The 17,375-nt window shown below is 47.7% G+C and overlaps 1 protein-coding gene across 8 annotated transcripts in view; it reads left to right on the top strand.

Annotated features, from left to right (window-relative positions):
• Positions 1-17,375, top strand: part of LOC145714972 (F-box-like/WD repeat-containing protein TBL1X) — a 229,568-nt gene that overhangs the window by 69,966 nt on the left and 142,227 nt on the right. For all 8 annotated transcript variants that reach the window (XM_081794549.1, XM_081794550.1, XM_081794548.1 and 5 more), the window contains one exon: positions 16,353-16,426. The gene's annotated coding sequence lies outside the window, so the exon portion shown is untranslated. The remainder of the gene's footprint in view (positions 1-16,352; positions 16,427-17,375) is intronic.

The raw sequence follows: 17,375 nt of genomic DNA, 5'->3' as shown, positions 1-17,375 counted from the left end.
CATCCATGGTGTAGCATGAGTCAGTATTGTGCTTTTTTTTTTTATTGTTGAAGATACTCTCTTATTAGGCATGGACCACATTTTGCTTATCCACTTGTCATTTGATGGGCATGTGGGCTCTTTCCCCTTTTTGACTATTAAAAATAAGCTGCCTTGAAGATTTGTATACAGGCTTTTGTATGCACCTATGTTTTCACTTTTCTTGGGCATATTCCTAAGAGTGGAATTGCTTGGCCATGTGAATTCTGTGTTTCACTTTTCAAGGAACTGCCAGATGGTTTTCCAGAGTGGCTGCACTGTTCTACGTTCCCACCCATGATGGATGAGCATTCCAGTTTCTCCGTATCCTCACCAACACTTGTTATCATTTTGCAAAGAAATTTCTGAACCTCTGTTATAATGCCCACGTGTCACCTGCTGAGTACTTAGGAAATTAGGGATTTTCATTACCTGCCTTAGAGTCCACAAACCCCTTAAAGAAAGAAGCTAAGGGGCGCCTTGGGTGGCTCAGTGGGTTGAGCATCCGACTTGGGCTCAGGTCATGATCTCACGGTTCGTAAGTTCAAGCCCCATGTCTGGCTCTGTGCTGACAGCTCAGAGCCTGGAGCCTGCTTCTGACTGATTCTGTGTCTCCCTCTCTCTCTGCCCCTCCCCTGCTCAGGCACTGTCTGTCTCTCTCCAAAATAAATGAACGTTAAAAATAATTTTTTTTAATTAAAAAAAATAATTTAAAAAAACAGCTGGGCCGGACGTATGCATCTGTGCATTGTATTAAGTCTGTCCTAAAGGTGGTTCTGCATGGATGAGACAAAAAGGGATTAACAAGTGATTTCCAACAGAAAAAGGATTGTGGGGCTCTGCTTGCCCAGGGACTGCGGAGACAGGGCTTGGACCCAAAGGATGAGTGCCGATTGAGTCCTGGTTTTGTGCCACTTGTCCGGGGAGGTAAGTCCCCAGATGTAGTGAAGCTCGTTTCTGGGTCATTAACCCTCGTTCCGTGCTTCCAAATTCCATCGGCAACCTTCATTTGCCCATGTCACGTAACCTAATGTGTTCACGGCTTCTAGAGATTAGGATGCCCTGGAAGAGTCGCTGGGGTAGTTCAGGGACAGGCTGAAGTTTGGCACGAAGGCAGGTTTTCAGCCAGGAAGCTCTAACGGAGGGAGGACGACAGCACCGCGGTTGGTTGGCTCTGCAGCGTCCTGTGGGAGGCGCTGTAGAGACCGTGCTTGCTTGTAATGTAAACCCGCAGACCTCAAACTATCCCTTGCGGTGATTACGGGGAATATAGCCTACTGTTTCTAAAACAGGGTGCTGAGGGCCGTACGATGGTCTGACTGGAGCACGGTGGGAACTCAACGGCAAGAAAAAGGGTGTGTGAGTTTCTGATCGCTGCTGCGACAGGTGACCACAAGCTCGGTGGCTTAAAACAACACAAACGTATTATAGCTCTGGAGGTCACAAGTCCAAAGTGGGTCTCACTGGACAAAAGTGGAGAAATCCACAGGGCCGCTTTGTTTTCTGCAGCTTCTAGAGGAAAATCTTTGTTTTGCTTTGTTTTGTAATTGCCTTCCCCACTTCTCGAGGCTGCCTGCAATCCTTGGCTCAGGACTCCTTCCTTCGTCTTCAAAGGCAGCAAATAGCTGAAGTTTTCTCACGTGGCGTCACTCTGACGCGGGTTGTTTTGCAGCCCCATTTCAAGGGGTCCCCTGATTACTTTGGGTGTGTTTGTCACTTCTTTTTTAAGGTCAGATTAGTAACCCGAATTCCATCCGTCACGTTTATTCGCCCATGTTGTGCAACCGGATATGTTCACAGGTAGTAGACGGTAGGGTGTGCACAGCTTGGGTGGGGAGGGGTGTTACTCTGCTCAGCACAGGTTGTCTGCTTCCGGTATTGGGATAATTTATTCCTGATGGCATGATCAGCCCCGCCCCCTGCTTTTCTCGCTGTGTAGGAACGAGCACTTCCGGCAGGCCATATAATGACCTTGGGTTTGTTTTCTGGAGCACAGTACTCTGGGCCTGGTAATGAGGTCCACCAGATCTCTGCTTTAGGAAGATTCCTGCAGCTTTGTGGATTTGCAGGGGGAAAGATCAGGAGAAGGGAAACCGTATGCAATCCTTCAGAAGCCAGGTACCATATAGGGGAGTGGCAGTGAACATGGAGAGATGCAGTGTTAGAGGCTTATGGGGTCGAAATGATAGGCCTTGGCATCTGATTGAGGGGATGTGGGGAGGGGGTGGCAGAGAGAAAGGAATGGGGCCAAGATGGGAGCAGCAGAGTTTGGGCCTGGGGGTGCAGGGTAACATTTGGTGTATAAAAAGACATAGTAATGCGAGTCTGGGAAGAAAGTGAAGATTGCATTTGAAATAGTGACCTTCAGGTGCTGGGCAGGGATCCACGTGGAGATAGGAGGCAGGTGGAGGAAATACTGCCTTGAAATAGAGCTTCAGGATTACCTACAAAGAGGGCCGCCGTCGGGAGATGGTGTTATAGGGGAGCAGAGCTAGAGGAAAAAGATTCAAGAACAGAGCGCTGGGAAAGTGTTTAATGGACGAGGTGATGAACCAGAGAAACAGTCTGAGAGAGAGGGGTTATGAAACAGAAAGAGGTCGACTCATTCAGCACGTATTTATTGAGCGACTACTGTTTGCCAGGTACTGAAGAAATAAACACAGATGCAGTTCCTGCCCTCGGTAGAGTTTATGGTCCAGCTCAGTTGTTCTGGACCCACTCATCTGGGTGTGTGGCCATTATAGTAGCTGGTGACAGGCGAACAGTAGTGCCAGATGTCCCCGAGGAGTGGGGAGGAAGAAATGTCATTATGTTTGTTGGCGTTATTATATCAAGATAGCAGATGGAGGAACCTTCTTTTGACGATTCACGTTCTAAGCAAGGGCCCTTCCTACACACTTCGCCATGTTAGAACCTCCAGGTTTTTATTTTTTTTTATTTTTTTTTTTAAACATTTATTTATTTTTGAGACAGAGACAGAGCATGAACAGGGGAGGAGCAGAGAGAGAGGGAGACACAGAATCCAAAACAGGCTCCAGGCTCTGAGCTGTCAGCACAGAGCCCGACGCGGGGCTCGAACTCACGGACCGTGAGATCATGACCTGAGCCGAAGTCGGACGCTTAACCGACCAAGCCACCCAGGCGCCCCAAGTTTTTTTTTTTTAATGTTTGTTTATTTTTGAGAGAGAAGACAGAACATGAGTGGGGGAGGGGCAGAGAGAGAGAGGGAGACACAGAATCTGAAGCAGGCTCTAGGCTCCGAGCTGTCAGCATGGAGCCCCTTGTGGGGTTCAAACCCACGAACCGTGAGAGATCATGACCTGAGCCGAAGTTGGACGCTTAACCGACTGAGCCACCCAGGTGCCCCAGAAGCTCCAGGTTTAAAGACTCCCTGCTTTTTACAGAAACTTGTGTCTAGGACCTTGACATTCCTAGTTTGTCATTCCAGAACCTAGGCAATCTCAGTTGCTGACTTGTCTCTAATATCTAGAGTCGTCACATAATTTCTTGTCCCCATCGGGACACTTTTGAGAGCGAAAGGCAGCACTGTTCTTAATGACCTTGAACGACAGGCATCAGCCAGAATCCTCTCAAGCCAAAAGACAAGTGGATATGTTGATGTCTTGAAATGAGTCATAGTTAGCACATTAAGTTTGTCCTGAAATTCTCAACTCAAATTTGTGAAAAAGGTGGTTTTTTTTTTTTAAAAAAAGGTTTGTTTATTTTGAGAGAGAGTGTGATGGGGGGAGGGGCAGAGAGAGGGAGAGCGACAATCCGTAGTGGGCGACGCTGTCAGCACAGAGTCCGACCCGGGGGCTTGATCTCCTGAACCGTGAGATCATGACCCGAGCCACCCAAGGGTTGGACGCTTAACCGGCTGAGCCACCCGGGCCCCCCCGGGGGAAAGTTTTAATGCCAGATGGTTTGTAATTGTTTCCCAGCAAGCCTGGAAGTGCGTTCATACACACTCATTCAGGCACGGTTTCCGGGCTGTTTTCAGCTTTCTTGTGTGCGCTGTGTTCTGCACATTCCTACAGACCCTACCGTGATGGCCGGGAGGGCACGCAATCTCAGGGTGTCACCGACATGCTGCCACGATGCAGTCTTCCCGTCGGGTGTTTCTTCCCTGAACATTAGGTAATGAGAGCGTAGCTTTCTCTTGTCCCCAAGTTGGCCCTCGAAATTTTTTCACGCTTAAAAATTACTTATTTTATTAGGCATTGCTTAAAATAACAAGTTGAATGCAGCGGAGAAAACATTTGTCTAGTCTATACAGGGGGCTACCAAGCAAGTGTTAAAAATGATGATCATACAGGGGCACCTGGGTGGTGCAGGCAGTTGAGTGTACGACTCTTGATTTCGGCTCAGGTCGTAGGTGATCCCGGGTTGTGGGATAGAGCCCTGCGTGGGGCTCTGCACTGAGTGTGGAGCCTGCTTTCTCTCTCTCTCTCTCTCTCTCTCTCTCTCTCTCTCTCTCAACCTCCCCTCCCTCTCTCCCTCTCCCTCCCTCTCTCCCTCTCCCTCCCTCTCTCCCTCTCCCTCCCTCTCCCTCCCTCCCTCTCCCTCCCTCTCCCTCCCTCCCTTTCCCTCCCTCCCTCCACCCCATCCCCCGTTTGCACTCTCTCTAAAACAAACTACAACAACAGAATCACAATATGATACAAATGGCGTATTTTTTGGCATTGAAATGTGTTCACTATATACCGTAGTGCGTTGCTGTGACCTCAGGGGACCTGCAGCCCAGTTGGGACTTGGAGCGCGTCTAAAACGTGTCCTTGGAGTCGTGCGGGCTGCGCGCAGATGTGCACACCGCCGCCATGTTGTTTGTACCCCCTCAGACTTGATTTATTTATCTCCCTGTGCTTCGGTGCCGTGCGATTAGATCCCATTGAGAATTATTTTAAGAAGCAGCCCGACGAAACGTCTCCTGGACCCCACTGACTGAGAATAGAGTTGTGTGGAGTGCACGCGTTCCTTCCTCTCGGGGGCCCATGGGAGAAATTGTGCACATGCTTCATTTTTGGGATGCAAATATCTACTCATACTTGTTTCTTTGAATAGATGTCTAGGAAACTCCAGAAACCGATTTTAGTTCCGTGCAACCGATGTAAACTCGTGTCTGCTGGTAGGCTTTGCCTACGTCCTCGTCTGTCAGCTCTGGCTCATTCTTCGCGCCATTACCTTCCGTTTGCCCTGATTTCCCCCAGTTAATTATTTTAGTTTTGCCATTGTGCGTATTTGGAACCCACTTCAAGTGTTTTTCTTTCTCCGGGTGGAGAATTACTAAGTATTTCAGTGAATGAGAGCAGTGTGGTTTCTTGCAGGTTGTTGGCTCACGACAGCTTTTGAATTCTCGTGTGTTAGTAGCATCTTATTTTAATCTGGCTGCTTCCCGCTGAAATGCATCGGGCAGAGCATATTTCTAAATTTAGTGTGAGGGAGGCTCGGTCAAAAGCAGCTGGCCAGCGGACCCGAGGTAAAGCTTTCTAGGTCTTTCAAGTCTGAAAATTGAACTTCTGTAAAATCACTTTATGAGAGAAAGATTCGTAACAATTAGCAGCACTCTGGAATCACTTGATTGTCCTGGGAAAAAACTCACACCATTTAAAAAAAACAAATTCTCCGGATTGAAGTTACCTCAAACAGAGCGGAAATTCTTTTTCTATCTCTGGCAGCAAGGTGCGGCGGTTTCCTCTAAACTCCATTGAAAACAGGACCTTGGGGCCCCGGATGTGCTCCATAACTTTTGTCGAAAAGCAGGAAGTGAAAATGAGGTTATGGAAGTAAAAGTTCTTCAATGTCTGCCACTAAACAGGTATAAAGAATTAGCACGGGGGTGCCTGGGTGGCTCAGTCGGTTGAGCGTCCGACTTCGGCTCAGGTCATGATCTCGCGGTCTGTGAGTTCGAGCCCCGCATTGGGTTCTGTGCTGACGGCTGGGAGCCTGGGGCCTGCTTCGGATTCTGTGTCTCCCTCTCTCTCTGCCCCTCCCCTGCTCATGCTCTGTCTCTGTCTCTCTCTCAGAAATAAATAAAACGTTTAAAAAAAAAAAATTTACGAATTAGCACAGAGATAATTTGTGTTTCTCGATTCACGAGAAGGAAAGCTTGGGAATAACTTGTTGGGATCAGCTCAGTGCCTCGGCTGCCCTCTGTTAGTCACCGCTAGTGCCGACGGTCTCCCACAGGTCAGGGGCCACGCCGTGTATCTTAGCGTGACTCCCGGGTCATCATCTGCGGCCACACGTCTGCTTCGTGACAAGGCTGTGAGCTGATTGCATCATGCATGGACTACGATGACCAGGGCAGTTTGGGCCAACACTTGCCTAGTTTCCGCTGTGTGCCAGGGAGGGTTCTCTGCTCTGCTTGTGTATGAAGGGCGGTGTGTACCCCTGACGTCGTCATGAGGGTTCACTTACTCACCTCGCGCAGAAGAGGACCTGGGGTGCGAGGATGCCCGACCCCAGGATATGCACGCAGCTGGCACGGGGAGCCGGGCGGTTCTCGCGGAGCCCTCTGGCCCCAGTGTCCGTGCTGGTAATCTCCTGGCTCACTTGCCGGTGTGGAAGCAGAGGAGTGCGCCTGGAGGACACACGTCTGGGGACCAGGCTTGGGTTCCAGGGAGAGCTTGCCGAGAGGGTAGCGTGCACGAGTGACGCAGAGACGTTAGCCGTGATGCAGTCCTTGGACTTGGACGTATGGATCTTTCAAAGGGTGCAAAGCTGGGGAGTGTGAAACCGGTTAGGAGGGCTTGCACATAGCCCGGGCGGAAGGTGGGGGCGTGGTGTTCTTTTGAGGTGGTTGTCGTAGGGACTGACCTGTACGTTGTAGGATGTGTAACAGCGCCTGTGGTCTCTACCTATTACGTGCCAGGAACCCTTCTTCCCCCGCTGCGGCAACCTAAGATGTCTCTGCCCATCGCCAGTGTCTCCTGGGGGAGGGCATAATCACCCCCAATAGAAAACCTCTGGTCTAAATGCTGGGGGCAGGAGTGACCCACACTGTAAACCACAACAGAATTCCCAACGGCCTCTCCTCCCAGCTGTTGAATTTGACACTTAAAAATTCCAGGGCCGTCCGGCTGGCCGCCTGGCTAGCATGCGACTCTCCATCTCAGGATCATGGGTCTGAGCCCCATGTTGGGTGTAGAGATTCCTCAAATAAATAAAAACTTAAAAAAAATCAATTTTTGGAAAAGTCTCGGGCTTAAAAATCATTTTGAAGGCATCTGTTTCCAAAGGGGCATATGGATTAGAAACTTGGGTATTTGGGGGTTTACCTTTACAAGAGTTGTTCAGCTTTTTTCTTCTTTTTCCTTAAACGTTCATTTATTTCTTTTGAGAGAGAGTGTGTGCATGTGAGTGTGGGGGAGGGTCAGAAAGAAAGAACAAGAATCCTAAGCAGGCCCCGTGTGATCCCACGATTCACGAACCGTGAGATCATGACCTGAGCTGAGGTCAAGAGTCAGAAGCTTAACCAACTGAGCCACCCAGGCGCCCCCACCTTCTTTCATTATAGTGAAACTCCAGTATGTTTGTGTAAGGGTGTTGGGGTTTTTTAGTCTCGATTTGATGTGAATTTTTATGTAGGGCATCTTCCTGATCTCCTGAGTATGGAGGTAACACTTAAAGGACGATGCCTGGTGACCAGAAACAGATGTGTGGATGTGTGTGTGTTTTAATACTTAGTTCTTAAATGAGCAGATCATTGACACTGGTGTCCCAGATTTTGGAGTATGTATGTAAGCAAATAATAGAATGTTATTGTTTTACAAAAGGGATTTGCTTGCAGCATTGTTAACTGAAATTGAAGACAGTATGATTGACCTTTCCAGGTGACTGGGAGATAGCAGGTGTTTGCAAATGATAGAAACTGAAATGTGATCACTAGGGCCGTATGATGTTCAGAAACTTTTAATCATAATTTCAGTGAACAGATAACGCGCTTGACAATTACATTTAAAATTATGCTCAGTGCTCACTGCAAAATGTGGAGACGGTACTTTGGGAGATGAGGAAGAGGTTCAGTGGATTCTTTCCTACCTCATGATGCACGATGCCCTCTATAAACAACAAACTGAATAGAGTCACCTGAGGATTATCTTCATACAGTTTAGTATTGTATCTGTGGGGAGGGATTCAGATGGCTGTTGACTGACAGTTTGCTAAGTAAGAAAGATCATGTTCTCCTAATACTTTAATATGTCTTCTTTAAATGTTGTGGTTATTTTTCTCTCACTGAAGATCAGATCAGTTTCATGCCACTAAATGAAATCTAATCGCTCGTTCTAATTTAAATAATAATTGCTTAGAAGCAAATATTGTACGACTGATAGCTTATTAAAATTTGCTGTGGGTTTCTTTTTTTCCATTGCTATTGGCTCTAGGTTCTAGATAGATTATATAATTATAAGCCCAGTCAAGTCATGCCATTACCCTGTATCAGATTTTCACGTGACAAGCCGTATTTGGGTCTTTCTGTATGACATCTGCTTGGTATATCATAGTGTGAGTCAGGAAAGAGCCTTTCGTTTGTTGTGAGCGGCATATGGTTGCCTCTGTTGGGGTGGGGGGGTGGGTGAATGATACGTGTGCCCGTCCGTATGCATCCAGATACATCAGTGTGAGTGAGAAGCATTGACTCTGCCTGAAGGGCTTGTTATTAACGTCATAGTAGATTAAAAAGGAAAAGGAAAATCACGGAAATCAAGTTTGGTGTCTGTCTTTCTCCTTTTTGAACAGTTGGTACTTTCACGCTGAACTTCTAAACCCTACCAACGTAATAAAAAGTCATGTTTTGCGGGAACAAAGGGATATTAAATGACTTACTAAAGAATAGATGGAAAAAAATGTGTTTCCCTATTGATCCCTAAATAAAAAAGGAATGATTTTCCCTGAACATTTATTTCCCGATCCCCACAGTGCTTAACACGCTTTTCCTGAGAGTTGAGAAAAACCATAACGACTTTCTTTTGGTTTGGATCCTGCTCTTAATTCGTTTGCAGTGCACACCTGTTACAGGCCTGCTGTATTGTGGGCTCTGAGCTGTAAAGAAAATGGGTCCCAGTGATGGAGATGAAACAACGGCTTCATTGGGTTTGTCTTGGGTGCTCGGGACTTTTGCAGTTTGGGTTTCGTTTTGGTTTTTGCGGTTCTGTTTTCTGTCGTGGTCATTGTGTTGTTGTTTTTAGATGTTTTTTAACGTGTATTCATTTTTGAGAGACGGAGCATCAGGGGGGAGGGGCAGAGAGAGGGGGAGACACAGAATCCCAAGCAGGCTCCAGGCTCTGAGCTGTCAGCACAGAGCCTGACGTGGGGCTTGAACCCACGAACCGTGAGATCATGACCTGAGCTGAAGTCGGACGTTTATCCAACTGAGCTAACCAGGCACCCCTCATGGTCATTGTTAATAGAATGTCTGGATAACAGTTTGTGATGTTTGTGGTATTTGTTGAATGAGTAAATGAGTGAGAGCCCAGAGACAGTTCTGGTATGCTTCTTTAGTTCCGTCCCCTAGACCCCCTCCTGTACAGAAGTAGTGTAGGGCGCTTGTGTTCTCATGAAGAAGGAGACCATGAGGAACTTCATAGTGAAAATAGTAATGGTGAGGATGTAGAAATTATACCCGATTTCTCCTCCTCCTCCTCCTATTTTAAGTTTATTTACTTATTTTGAGGGGGGAGTGGGCAGAGACAGGAGGGGAGAGAATCCCAAGCAGGCTCCGCACGGTCAGCGTGGAGCCTGATGTAGGGCTCGAACTCACGAATCAGGAGTTCATGACTCAAGCCAAAGTCAGGAGTCGGATGCTTCACCAGCTGAGCCACCTCGGCTCCCCTCAGTTCCTTCTTCTGAACTCATGGTTAATATCATCTTAGAGTTGGTGCTGAAGGCACTGACTGCTTCTCCTTTGTCGTCCCCCCATCTCCCCATTTGTCATAGTCTTTAGATTTGTGTTAATATGGTAACCACTGGCCACATGTGACTGTTTGTACTTTAATTAAAAATTTAAAAAAACTTATTTACTTTAAAAAAAAACCTTTTAAATGTTTATTTGTGAGAGGCAGACAGAATACGAGTGGGGAGAGGGGCAGAGAGAGAGGAAGACAGAGAATTGGAACAGTCTCCAGGCTTCGAGCTGTCAGCACAGAGCCCGATGAGGGGCTCGAACCCATGAACCGTGAGATCATGACCTGAGCCAAAGTCGGACGCTTAACCAACTGAGCCACCCCAGGCGTCCCACGCAGGCATCCCAAAATTAAATAAAATTTAAATGTCAGTTCCTCAGAAACATTTCAAGTGCTTAGTATCTACATGCAGCTAATGAATACCTTATTGGTCAGTGAAGCTAGAGCGCAGAAAGTTCTATCACATAGACGAGAGATGGTTATTCAGATTTTTGCCCAAAGGTATTCCAAGGAAGAGAGCGTGGAAAAAAAAATACGATTTCACACCAGGTTACTAGAAAAGAGAATAAAAATTAAGTACATAAAGGGGCGCCTCGGTGGCTCAGTCTGTTGAGGTTCCAACTTCAGCTCGGGTCGTGATCTCACGGTCTGTGAGTTCGAGCCCCACGTCAGGCTCTGTGCTGACAGCTCAGATCCTGGAGCCTGCTTCAGATTCTGTGTCCCTCTCTTTCTTTCTTTTTTTTTTTTATTTATTTATTTATTTTTTTTTTATTTATTTTTGGGACAGAGAGAGACAGAGCATGAACGGGGGAGGGGCAGAGAGAGAGGGGGAGACACAGAATCGGAAACAGGCTCCAGGCTCCGAACCATCAGCCCAGAGCCTGATGCGGGGCTCGAACTCACGGACCGCGAGATCGTGACCTGGCTGAAGTCGGACGCTTAACCGACTGCGCCACCCAGGCGCCCCCGTGTCCCTCTCTTTCTGACCCTCCCCTGTTCATGCTCTGTTTCTCTCTGCCTCAAAAATAAACATTAAAAAAAATTTTTTTTGAATTTAAAAATTAAGCACATAAAAAAAATTATTACACGAAAGGTAATTGTCATGTCATTTTGGAATATTAGAGGTAAAGGCAGTATCTAAGCAGTATCCTGGATTTAAGAGTCATGTGAAGGATCTAGAATCAAAATGATATCAGATTTCTTAATGACAACACTGGAAGATAGAAAAGAGACTGAGCAGGGCACCTGGGTGGCTCAGTTGGTTAGATGTCCGACTTGAGCTCAGGTCATGATCTCACGGTTTGTGAGTTCCAGCCCTACATTGGGCTCTTTGCTGTCAGCGCAGAACCTGCTTGGGATCCTCTGTCTCCCTGTCTCTTGGCCCCTCCCCGACTCGTACTCTCACTGTCTCTATCAAAAATAGATAAACATTAAAAAAAAAGAGGAAAGAAAAGAGCCTGAGCATAGAATTCTGTGCAGATAATGTTCACTCAAATTTTGAAGTCATGGGATGCCTGGGTGGCTCAGTCCGTTAAGTGCCCGACTTGGTCCCAGGTCATGATCTCGTGGTCTGTGGGTTCGAGCCCCCACGTCGGACTCTGTGCTGTCATGACAGCTTGGAGCCTGGAGCCTGCTTTGGATTCTGTGTTTCCCTTTCTCTCTGCTCCTCTCCTGATTGCACTCTGTCCTCTTCTCTCTCTCTCTCAAAAAATAAATAAACATTAAAAAAATTTTTTAAAGAATTTTGAAGTCCTCTCTTCATGAGCTGTTAATTAAGGGTAGAATAAAGATATTTATACATATTCAGGATATAGGTAACACTTAGTTTTTACACATCATTTCTCTGAAATCTACTAGAGAATGTGTCCGGCCAAAATTAGAGAGTAAACCTAAAACTGGGGAGAGTTGGGATCCTAAGAAACAGAGATACAGTGTATTCTCAAGATGTTGTTATGGTTTCAAGGCATGAAGTCTATATAGCAGGCCTGATGCTGACAATTACAGACTGGAGCAGAGGCGAGACATTTCAGAAGGTCTGATGTGTATTTAGGAGATATAGGGATGATTGAACAGGAAACACATAGAGGTGACAGATTATCTAAGAATTTTGATCATGTGAAAAACTGAATCAAAAGACTGTGGACAGTGCTGGAAGAATTACCAAAGGATACAAAGAAAAAAAAAAAAAAAGGAAAACTAAAAATAAAAACAAACACAATTAGTAACTCCGGGAAAACAAAAGGTTTGCATAAGAAAGGAATTGTAATCATACCATACTGCTTGTTTGGAAGTGCCCATTCCATTGTCAAAGTAATATCTGTCAAATACACATTTAACCAAAAACTATGACACTATTGGGAAAATGTGGGCAGGTAAGCAGAGAATTGAGGGTGGGGATTTAAAAAAACCAAAATCCTTATGTGTATTCGAGAAAATCAAATAAATATTATCTGAAGCTGATAGGAAATATTATAAGCATGTCTTTTAGAAACAGGGAAGTCATACTAAGGATCACTGCCAGTAATCCCAACAGTTCTAAGATTTGAAAGTGGTTGCTTTGGGAAGTAGAATTGGGGATAGATGGCGCTATAAAAAGCTTGGAAGTAAAGAGAGGAGCCTTTTGCCTCACCTGTATTTTATTTTTTAAAACAATGTACATGTCGGGGCACCTGGGTGGCTTGGTCGGGTAAGCATGTGATTCTTGATCTAGGCTCAGGTCATGATCTCGTGAGTTTGAGCCCCGTATTGGGCTCTGCGTTGACAGCAGATTCTGTCTCTCCTCTCTCTCTGCCCCTCTTCCCCCCTCAAAATAAAGAAAATTTTTTTAAACAGGCCAATTTGGAGTGGATTATGAGGATTGTTATAAAAAAAAAAAACATAAAACAGTGTACGTGCATTATTTTGAAAGGGATAAAAATGCTTTGGAACATGGAAGTATATAGGATGTATCTGCTATAAAATTATAGAAATCTTAGTGTGGTCAGCCTTGGCAGGATTGATATTTCAGCCAGATAATTCTTTGCTAAGAAGGGCTATCCCGAGTGCTTTACTAGATGGTACGAACATTCTTCCTCCAGTCTCAACAACTAGAAATGCCCAGTGTCCCGTGGGAGACAGCCCCGTTTGAGAACCGCTGCTTTAAAGGATTTAAAAACTGTTATTGAATGAATTTGTGGCAATACATAAAAATGCTATTCAGTATCAGTAATGCAGGAAACAACAGCTTCGTTACACAGAACTTGAACCCCGTAGCAAATGAAGTGTTCGCAGTTCTCTGGTTCCTCCTGCCAGCGCCCGGCTTAGCCCCTGGCTCTCTGCCCGGTTAACTCAGGGCTCACTAAAAAAAGAAAGGGCTCAGGAGGAAATGGCAGCTTCTTTGTCATGCTCAGTGGCCTCTGAAAACATAGTTGACATTTTTTGCATTGTTTTCCCGATGGCACAACTTGAATTTCTCTGGGGTGCAAATGTTAATCATTATGGCAACTTTGGGACAATATGGCAGCCTTTGGATGTATTTCTGTGGTCAGTTGGCTGCGGGACAGACAGACACACACATTCTTCCCCCCTGTGCATCACCCCCCCCCCCGCCCCCCGCCCCAGCATCCCTGTGCAACGCTCTTGGTTCAGTTCTTTGCAAGTGTTTTCCCTGAGAATTTACAAAGGAAGTCAACAGGAAAATGGTTCCTCAGATTTTTTGATGTGGATAAAACCTCATAAATAATTTAATGCCCTCATTTCACAGCTGAGGAATCTGTGGTCCAGGGAGAGTTGCTTATAACTAATTAGGAGCAAAGTGAGACCTGTAAATCTGCCCTTCTTCCCCCCCCCCCCAACTTTCCTTCCCCACTCCCCTTCTCCCTCTTTCAGTACAATGTGTGTGCACAGTGATACTGTGGGATGAAGACAGAACAGGGTAGGAAAACGGATCAAGCATCTGGCAAGTTGTGTTAGCAATTTTCACACAGTCAAGGGCTCTGAGCGCCGTGCACCGGGGGCCCGAGCGCTTGTAAGCTTAGAGAAAACGGAAAAGAGACGTAGTTGGCTCGTCCAAGGTGCCCCTGGCCCCTGCTTGGGCAGAACTGTGTGGCTCGTGTGGAATTTTGGAGTCGCTCCCTCCCCCCCCCCCCCTGCCCCCGGGAGTGTGCCATCCGCGGAGCCACCTTACCCCGGTGGCCACCTCTTCCCCATGCGGGACAGGGCGGCCCCATTCTGGCATCCTGGCACCTTGCTACACACATCCTCTTTCCCAGCACCCCGAGAGTGCATGTGACCCCATGGCCCTCTGGCCTGCAGCTGTTGCCTCCAGCACCACTCAAGCTGCAGCCCTTTTCTTTTCCTCCTCGCCTGGCCTCTTGGGCCAACAGGGATCTTGCTGCCTCCAGGAAGCCTCTCTGGATTTCTTCCATGCGGCGAGCGTGGGCAGACAAGACAGTGTGGTTGCTTGTCATCCCGTCATCTGCAGTCCTCCTTGTCCTCCAGCTCAGTGGCAGTTATTTGTTAGTCGCTCCGTGATTTTTGAGAGCGGTCTGTCACTAGACGCCAGGGACCCCACACCGCCCAAGATTTCCTCCTAGTTCTCTGCACTCCCCTCTCTCACTGACAGCTCCTTCTGTCAGGGTTCCATCCACACCGTGCGGTCTGTAGACCAGTGGTTCTCGGCAGGGCACTTGTGCCCTCCGGGGGGACACCTGGTAACAGCCGGGGTCAGCTTGGGTTAGCACAGCAGAGGGGGTGGGGCGTGTGGATTGCCACCTGCATCTGACGCGGGGAGTCCAGGCTTGCGGCTCAGGGCACAGAGCGGCCCCAACAACAGTGAACTGACCCACAATGACCGCGGTGCCCGGGGCGAGGAACCCTGTTTGGGGCACTCCCATTCAGGCCCGTAGGTTTTGAAGGTCATGGTCGTGGGATGAGTTCCAGACTTAACTCTGCAACTGTGATGTCTCCTGCTTGCTCGGGCGGGTGTGCTTAACTACCTCGTTCACAGTCCACTGAGAGACGGAATAGCGTTTCACCGCGTCACACACAGAAAGTCTCCATTTTCCTCTCCTCGGTCCTGCGTCCCAGGAAGTGGTACCGTCTTCCAAGTTGGGGCCCAAACCCTGAACCCGGAAGTCATGCTGGGTTCTTTTGTCCCGTCCCCATCACGCATGCTTCCCCCTCCCCCCTCGCACGTCCTCTAGGTCAGAATGCCTTCGAACCCGGCACACTCTCTCCGTTTCGCGATCATCTTTCCTGCCAGCACGGTGCCAGCCACGAGCGGCTCTCTGCTGGTCAGGAGCTTGTCTGGAGTTCGTTCTAAGCATGACAGGAGCCCCCGGAGAGTTTTTTAAATAGCAGGAGGGTCAGATTTTCTTTTCTCATGAAGCCTGGTGCTGGCTGAAGAATAAGGTGTAGTGGAGCTTGTGTAGGATCAGTTTCTTTGTTTTTCTTTTTTCTTTTTAATGTGTCTTTTATTTTGAGAGAGAGAACGAGCGAGGGAGGGGCAGAGAGAAAGGCAGAGAATCCTAAGCAGACTTTACACTACCCGTGCAGAGCCTGATGCAGGGCTCGATCTCACGAACCAGGAGATCATGAACTGAGCTGAAACCGAGCCTTGGATGCTTAATCAACTGAACCACCCAGGCGCCCCAGATCAGTTTCCTTTCCATGGGCTGCAGAGCCCTCTGGGACTTGGGACCTGTTCTTACTTAACCTCTGGTGCCCAGCCCGCCAGACTTCCTCCCTCTTGGCCAAGATCATTCTCACCACAGGACATTTGCACTTGCTGTGTGTGCAGCCTGGCCTCCCTCGGCCGCGCTCACGTGCTCCCTCCTCCAAGAATGCTGCCCCAGGCCCCACCGTAACTCTGGTGACTCTGTCCCACCACCAGCTGGGGTTTGCGTAGTTCTGTCATCTGAAATGATCTTGCTGTCCATTTGCTTTGTTTATTGTCCCTGCTGTTCCATTGTCACATTCCCCCCTTTCCACTGCCAGGTTGGGGACACCCCACAAGACCATCCGTCTCTAAGACCGGAGTGGCGCCCAGCGCTGTTTCCGTCTTCCACAAGGCCGGACGGCAGTTGTTGTCAGGAGAAACTTTCTGACTTGGGCTAAACCTAGAAACAGCTGTGTTTTCACTTAGCTTGTTTTTGGAGGGTAGAGAAGACCGTGTCTGGTAAGAGCTGAGTCGATTTTTCAGTTACTGAAATTCCCTGGTGATGTGATCGTAATTGGTTCTGCAATAATGAACATTTTGAACAGATCCGTGTGAACAGTGTCATCGTGTGCTTTAAAGAGGGGAGGGAGCCTAAGATTCACCCTTGGCTCTTGTGTGGCATTGGACACAATTAGTATTTTGGTTTTGCAATAGCCCCGATTCACATACCTGCTGGCCTCGAGCGGTCTCTGCGTGGACGCTTTTGCCTTACTTTGCGTATTTTTCATTAACAGGTAACCGAAGACAGAAAGCGGGCCTCAAAATAAACCCTCGAAGGAAGAAGGGATTTGCCTACATTTGGCTCTGAGTAAGTGAAATTGTAAAATGGATTGCTTATTATGTAATAAATATCCTGTCAACCTCTCCATATTTTCCGGTACTACACTGGCTGTAAGTATTGGAAAACGGTGATGTCTCAGGATTTCTTGTAACAGGTGATTTTGCTAGCACAGAAAAAATATGTCTGCATGACACTTCTTTTTTTTGTTTAGCTTCTGGAAGTCAGAAATTTTAGGAAACAGCAGTGGAGGTCATTATTAAAATGTGTGCGCTTTTGCGAGAAGCCTCGTTTCTGCTGTTCTCTGGCATACACTTCTGAGGTACTTAATTTGTCCTTAGAAGGCTGATTTACAACAGACAGTGGCTTTTGACTCTTTGTCTGCCACAGGCTCCCTTAGTCTTATTTGCTCTTCTCAGAAAATGTCTGGAAGATGACGGGCTACCGACGGGCTACTTGAGGCCCAGCCAGCATTTTCCATAAAATCCTTGCTTGGGCACCACTCTGAGGCAGCCTGGCCTGTGACGTAGGCCCCCGCGGGGCTGATTGCCTTCATTCTGAGCCCTGCCTGGGCTGTCGTTAGAGCAGAGAGAATCCCCGGTCACTTAGAACGGGGCCTTGTGGGGTCTGGAACTGTCATCTTGGCCCCTGTAATGCATCCAGTTCACAAAAAGGCCTAATTCCCGCTTGAGTCAAGAAGGTCCTTTCCAGCGCACTTTGTATGGAAAATCTTTCACCTCTGGGAGGACCGTGCTTGGGATCTGTTCCTTCTGGAGTATTGCGGAGTCTGCAGAGAGGTGTGAGATGGGTCTTGTTCTGGGGGGTAAGCATTACAGGTGCACGAAGTGGGGGGATGCGACACAAAGGCGTGGTGTGGACGGGTGGCCCTGGGATGGCGTAGACAGTCCCTGCTGAGCGAATTCTGAGGAATTCTACCGGCATGTGCCAGAGCACTGAGGAAGGCTGGACCTTCCTCCTG

The sequence above is a fragment of the Panthera onca genome, chromosome Y (assembly GCF_046562875.1).
Source record: "Panthera onca isolate mPanOnc1 chromosome Y, mPanOnc1 haplotype 2, whole genome shotgun sequence".
Taxonomy (NCBI): domain Eukaryota; kingdom Metazoa; phylum Chordata; class Mammalia; order Carnivora; family Felidae; genus Panthera; species Panthera onca.
The sequence above is the reverse complement of the archived record's forward strand: the minus strand, read 5'-3'. Positions and strand labels throughout refer to the sequence as shown.